The 6061-nt window shown below is 31.2% G+C and overlaps 1 protein-coding gene across 2 annotated transcripts in view; it reads right to left on the minus strand.

The window, feature by feature from the left end:
• fam131ab (family with sequence similarity 131 member Ab) overlaps window positions 1–1153 on the minus strand; it is a 53564-nt gene extending 52411 nt beyond the window's left edge. The window contains exon 1 of one of the 2 annotated variants that reach the window (XM_087282259.1): window positions 991–1153. The gene's annotated coding sequence lies outside the window, so the exon portion shown is untranslated. 2 annotated transcript variants of the gene reach the window in all.
• Between the last annotated feature and the right edge of the window lie 4908 nt (window positions 1154–6061).

Consider the following 6061-nt stretch of genomic DNA (forward strand, 5'->3'; position numbering starts at 1 on the left):
AATGTGAATAAAGTTTGTTTATTAACTGTCATTTTTCGCACAACACAAACAGAGACACTGGTCACAAATATTAATAAACGAGCTCAGAAAAATTCAGAACAAAATCTGCATTAAATATCACTTAGGAAAATATTTGACATTACATAATTAAAATTTCACAAGAGGGTGATTAATTATCTATTCAACTGTACAATAGGCTAAATATACACAGCGCACACTCAAATATCATCTAAAAACAATGCAAAGTATTATTTTGTATCCGATTAGCAGCACTAATACACAGAATAAAACCACTTTAAAACATGTTCAGACACACTAAACGCCTGTACTCCTGAAAATAGCTAATACCAGCTATTCTTCACACATTTAATACATAGAATAATATTAACCATCTGATATAATAATATTAAGAGCTGGGCCATATGACAAAATTCTCATATATTATATCATTATACAAGTCATCTTATATTCTGATAACGATATATATAACAATATAGCATCATTTCAGAAATTTTAATCAATTATTAGTTAATATATACATTATCCAGATGTAATACTTACTTTTTACATATTAAAAGTGCATACTTAGAAATCCACTCATTCATATCTGATCATATTACTCACTTTATTCAGAACTTCAGGGCAAATGTTTGATTAAAAATGTACTAAATATATAGTATTAAAATAAAAAACACTTAATGACTACAGGTCCAACATTAAAAATAAATATATATTACTGAATAAATCGCAAAATGTAAACATACCTTAAAATCGCAACTTAACTAAGATGCTTTCACTCATGTTTCTCTCTGCATTGCTGTAATGGCGTTTAATAATGGGTTTATATCATTTATGAACAAATATTAGCGTAAACAATGTGTTTTGTGACATCGATAGAGCATGACAGACTTTTATTTTGTACATACGACATGTATGCCCTCATATTATACATCGCTAAAGATATATTTGTACATATTTAATATCTCTTACCTCTATGGGACGCGAGGCGGATGAACAGCGCTTGTTTCTCCTCCAGCTACCCCGCATTAGAGTGTCTTGCTTCCGTTAAAACACACCGGTATGATCCTGATTTTCCGTGAGAAATAAAAACCGTTGCACCCCGTTCTTTTACACACTGCTGACTGACTGAACTGTGAGACACGCGCGGGCAGCACCTTTATAAACTAGCCGCTGTGCGCAACATGCTCTGATTGGGCGGATCATCTGCTGACTCCGCCTACTACACCTCAGATGGAGCTGCGGCGAGAGGAAGAAGTGTGGGCGCAGAAATTAATTAAATACTTTAATCTACAGCATTTCTAACTGTAATTAATTAAAGTATCAATATCATTGCTTTTTATAGTAATTAATAAATTAATAAATATGTGTGTTTGAATGAATGAATAGGATTAAATAAGTATATTGATTGCAGATAACTGAATAATAAAGATGATCAATGATAATGATGATAAATAATACATGAATTAATATTAAATGTATAAATGTCTAGTGAAGAATAATAGATGTAATGATAAAATCATATATTCATAATAAATAATACATTTATTCTTTAAAAATGTAAACATTAAGTTAATCAGTAGATGATGATGATTAATAAATTATAAATGTGTTTGTAAAATAATATGAATAATGATATAATAACATATTCGTAATAATAATGAATACATAATGTATTGTAAATTTATGAATGTTAAATTGATGTCTAATAAAAATGTATATAAATAAGGATTAAATAATATATTAATAATAAATAATACATTTATGCTTAAATACAAATTAAGCGGTTCAACAGATGATTATGGTCATTTATAATTCATTTATAAATATTAAATTAATGTCTATTAAATGTAATATGAATAATGATTAAATACAATAATAATAATAATAAATAATACATTTATTTTTTGTGTAAAAATTAAGCGGTTCAGCTGATGATGATGATAATTAATAACAAATTATTAAATATTAAATTAATGTCTATTAAAGATTTATGTTGATGATGAAATAATATATTATTAATAATTAATAAAATTATTCTTTAATGTAAAAAATTACATTGATCAATAGATAATGATGATGATGATGATGATAATGATTAATAAATTAATAAATATTAAATTATTGTGTAATGTAAAATAGAATTAATAATCATAAAATAATAAATTCATAATAACAAATGTATTCTTTACTTAAATTAAGTTGATCAATAGATGATGATGATGATGATTAATAATAAATTAATAAATATCAATTTAATTTTAACAAAAAAATTATATTAATAAATATAAAATAATATATTAATAATAAATAATACATTTATTCTTGATTTAAATAGATTAAGTTGCTCAAAAGATTATGATGATGATTAATAATAATACATTAATAAATATTACATTTATGCGTGATGAAAAATTATATAAATAATTATAAAGTAATATATTCATAATAAACAATACATTTATTTTATTAATGTAAAAATTAAGCAGTTAATAATGATGATAATTAATAATAAATTAATAAATATTAAATTATTGTCTAATAAAAAACATACATTAATAATAATGATGAAATAATACATTCATAATAAATAATATATTTATTCTTTATTTAAATAAAGTTGATCAATAGATGATGATGATGATGATTAATAAATATTATATTAACGTGTATAGTAAAATAATATTAATAATGATAAAATACTATATTCATAATAAATATTATATTTATTTTATTAATGTAAGAATTAAGCAGTTTAACAGATGATGATGATAATTAATAGTTAATTGATAAATATTAACTTTTTTTAAATATAAATATTAATTTATATTAATTATGTAAATTTAAATTTAAATTAATAAAGATAAAATAATATATTAATAATAAATAACATATTTATTCTTTAATGTAAAAAAATTGATCAATAGATGATGATGATGATGATGATGATGATGATGATGATGATTAATAATACATTGATAAATATTTAATGAATGTGTATAGTAAAATATTATAAATAATGCTAAAATAATATATGCATATTAAATAATACATTTATTTTATTAATTTAAAATTAAGTGGTCCAACAGATGATGAAGATGATTATTAATAATATAATAATAAATATTAGATAATGTATATTAAAAATAATATTAATAATAATAAAATAATATATTAATAATAAATAACACATTTATTCTTTAATTAAATAAACTGTCAACGTGATGATGATGATGATGATGATGATGATGATGATGATGATTATTCCATATTAAATTAATGTGTAATGAAAAATTTATACTAATAATAATCAAATAATTTATTAATAAAAATAACACATTTATTCTTTAATTAAATAAATTTTCAACATGGTGATGATGATGATGATGGTGGTGGTGATGATGATTATGATGATGATGATGATGATGGTGATGATGATGATGATTATTATTATTCCATATTAAATTATTGTGTAATGAAAAACTTATATTAATAATGATAAAATAACATAATAATTATAAAAAACATATTTGTTCTTTAATTAAATCAATTGTCAACATGATGATGATGATGATGATGATGATGATGATGATGATGATGATGTTTAAACGATATAATAAAAATGGAATATTTAGAAAATGGTCAATAAATAATTCGTTCATCTATTATGAAGCATGCTGGGCTGTGCTTTAACCTTTTTATTATCATATTGTCAGGATTATGTTAAATGAAGCCCCTTGTGGGATTAATAATGTTGTTCAACTCATGAGAATTTATTTATTTTCTGTAATTAATATAAAGTAAATAATAATAATACTTGATTTAAAGCAGCAGAACTGGTAAATGTCTCTGATTTACATATTTATGCAGTGTTTGTGAAAAGCAGATTTGCACTGAAGTCAGCAAATTTCAACTCAATCCATCTTTCTGTCCCACACACACACACACACACACACACACACACACACACACACACACACACACACACACATACAGAGTAGCTGAGATAATAATAAGATTGTGACAAATAATAAGTATTTATTTAAGATTACGTTTGTTTAATCATTCATTCATTGATTTTGCTTTGGCTTAATCCATTATTTATCAGGGGCCACCACAGCGGAATGAACCGCCAACTATTCCAGCATATGTTTTACACAGCGGATCTCCTTCCAGCTGCAACCCAGTACTGGGAAACACCCACACACTCTCACATTCACATACACACTCATACACTAAGTCCAATTTACTTATTAGCACCCGGAGGAAACCCGCGCCAACACAGGGAGAACATGCAAACTCCACACAGAACTGAACCAGCAACCTTCATGCTGTGAGGCCACAGTGCAAACCACTGAACCTCTGTGCTGCCTCACACACAGATATAGTCAGTGTAATAATTCTCTTGTGCAACATGGTGATGTGAGTCTCTGGAGTGATCAGGGACGCTTGGTTTGTTTACCGCGGTATGAAGCCTCTCCGGGATTAAACTCCATCTCGCCATTTACTGCAGGCCTACAACACACACGCACACACTCCGCTTGAAGATGTTGATGCTGAAGGCGGATATATCTTTGATCACACAGGCTACCTCTGATTAAACCGATGTTTATCCTCTTTCATATTTACAAGTAGAGCGGTAAAAACAAGATGTTTTCAGGAAGCTTACATGCATTTATTCCCCCGCCTTTCACATTCTAGACACAAACTCATTTAGCAGTCTGCTTTTATAAAGCTGCGGGGCTATCAGTCATTTAGGGAGGGGCTATCTGTCCTTTAGGGGGGGCTATCAGTAATTCAGACCTTTAGGGTAAGGCAATCAGTCCATTAGGGCGAGGCTATCTGTCCTTTAGGGCGGGGCTATCAGTAATTCAGTCCTTTAGGGTAGGGCAATTAGTCCATTAGGGCAGGGCTATCAGCAATCTAGGGTAGGGCAATTAGTCCATTAGGGCGGGGCTATCAGTAATTTAGGGTAGGGCAATCAGTCCATTAGGGCGAGGCCATCAGTAATTTAGGGCGGAGCTATCAGTCATTTAGGGTAGGGCAATCAGTCCATTGGGGTGGAGCTATCAGTAATTTAGGGAGGGGCCATCAGTCATTCAGGCAGGGGTTATCTGTCCTTTAGGGTGGGGCTATCAGTCATTTAGGGAGGGGTTATCTGTCCTTTAGGGTGGGGATATCAGTCATTTAGGGAGGGGATATCTGTTCTTTAGGGCGGGGATATCAGTCATTTAGGGAGGGGTTATCTGTCCTTTAGGGTGGGGTTATTAGTCATTTAGGAAGGGGTTATCTGTCCTTACGGGAGGGGCTATCAGTCATTTAGGGAGGGCCTATCTGTCCTTTAGGGTGGGGCTATCAGTCAGTTAGGGAGGGGTTATCTGTCCTTTAGGGTGGGGCTATCAGTCATTTAGGGAGGGGTCATCTGTCCTTTAGGGTGGGGCTTTCAGTCATTTAGGGAGGGGCTATCTGTCGTTTAGGGGGGGCTATCAGTCATTTAGGGAGGGCCTATCTGTCCTTTAGGGTGGGGCTATCAGTCATTTAGGGAGGGGTTAACTGTCCTTTAGGGTGGGGCTATCAGTCATTTAGGGAGGGGTTATCTGTCCTTTAGGGGGGGCTATCAGTAATTCAGACCTTTAGGGTAAGGCAATCAGTCCATTAGGGCGAGGCTATCTGTCCTTTAGGGCGGGGCTATCAGTAATTCAGTCCTTTAGGGTAGGGCAATTAGTCCATTAGGGCAGGGCTATCAGCAATCTAGGGTAGGGCAATTAGTCCATTAGGGCGGGGCTATCAGTAATTTAGGGTAGGGCAATCAGTCCATTAGGGCGAGGCCATCAGTAATTTAGGGCGGGGCTATCAGTCATTTAGGGTAGGGCAATCAGTCCATTGGGGTGGAGCTATCAGTAATTTAGGGAGGGGCCATCAGTCATTCAGGCAGGGGTTATCTGTCCTTTAGGGTGGGGCTATCAGTCATTTAGGGAGGGGATATCTGTCCTTTAGAGTGGGGCTATCAGTATTTAGGGAGGGGTTATCTGTGCTTTAGGGT

The sequence above is a fragment of the Danio rerio genome, chromosome 15 (assembly GCF_052040795.2).
Source record: "Danio rerio strain M-AB ecotype USA chromosome 15, GRCz13ab, whole genome shotgun sequence".
Taxonomy (NCBI): Eukaryota; Metazoa; Chordata; class Actinopteri; order Cypriniformes; family Danionidae; genus Danio; species Danio rerio.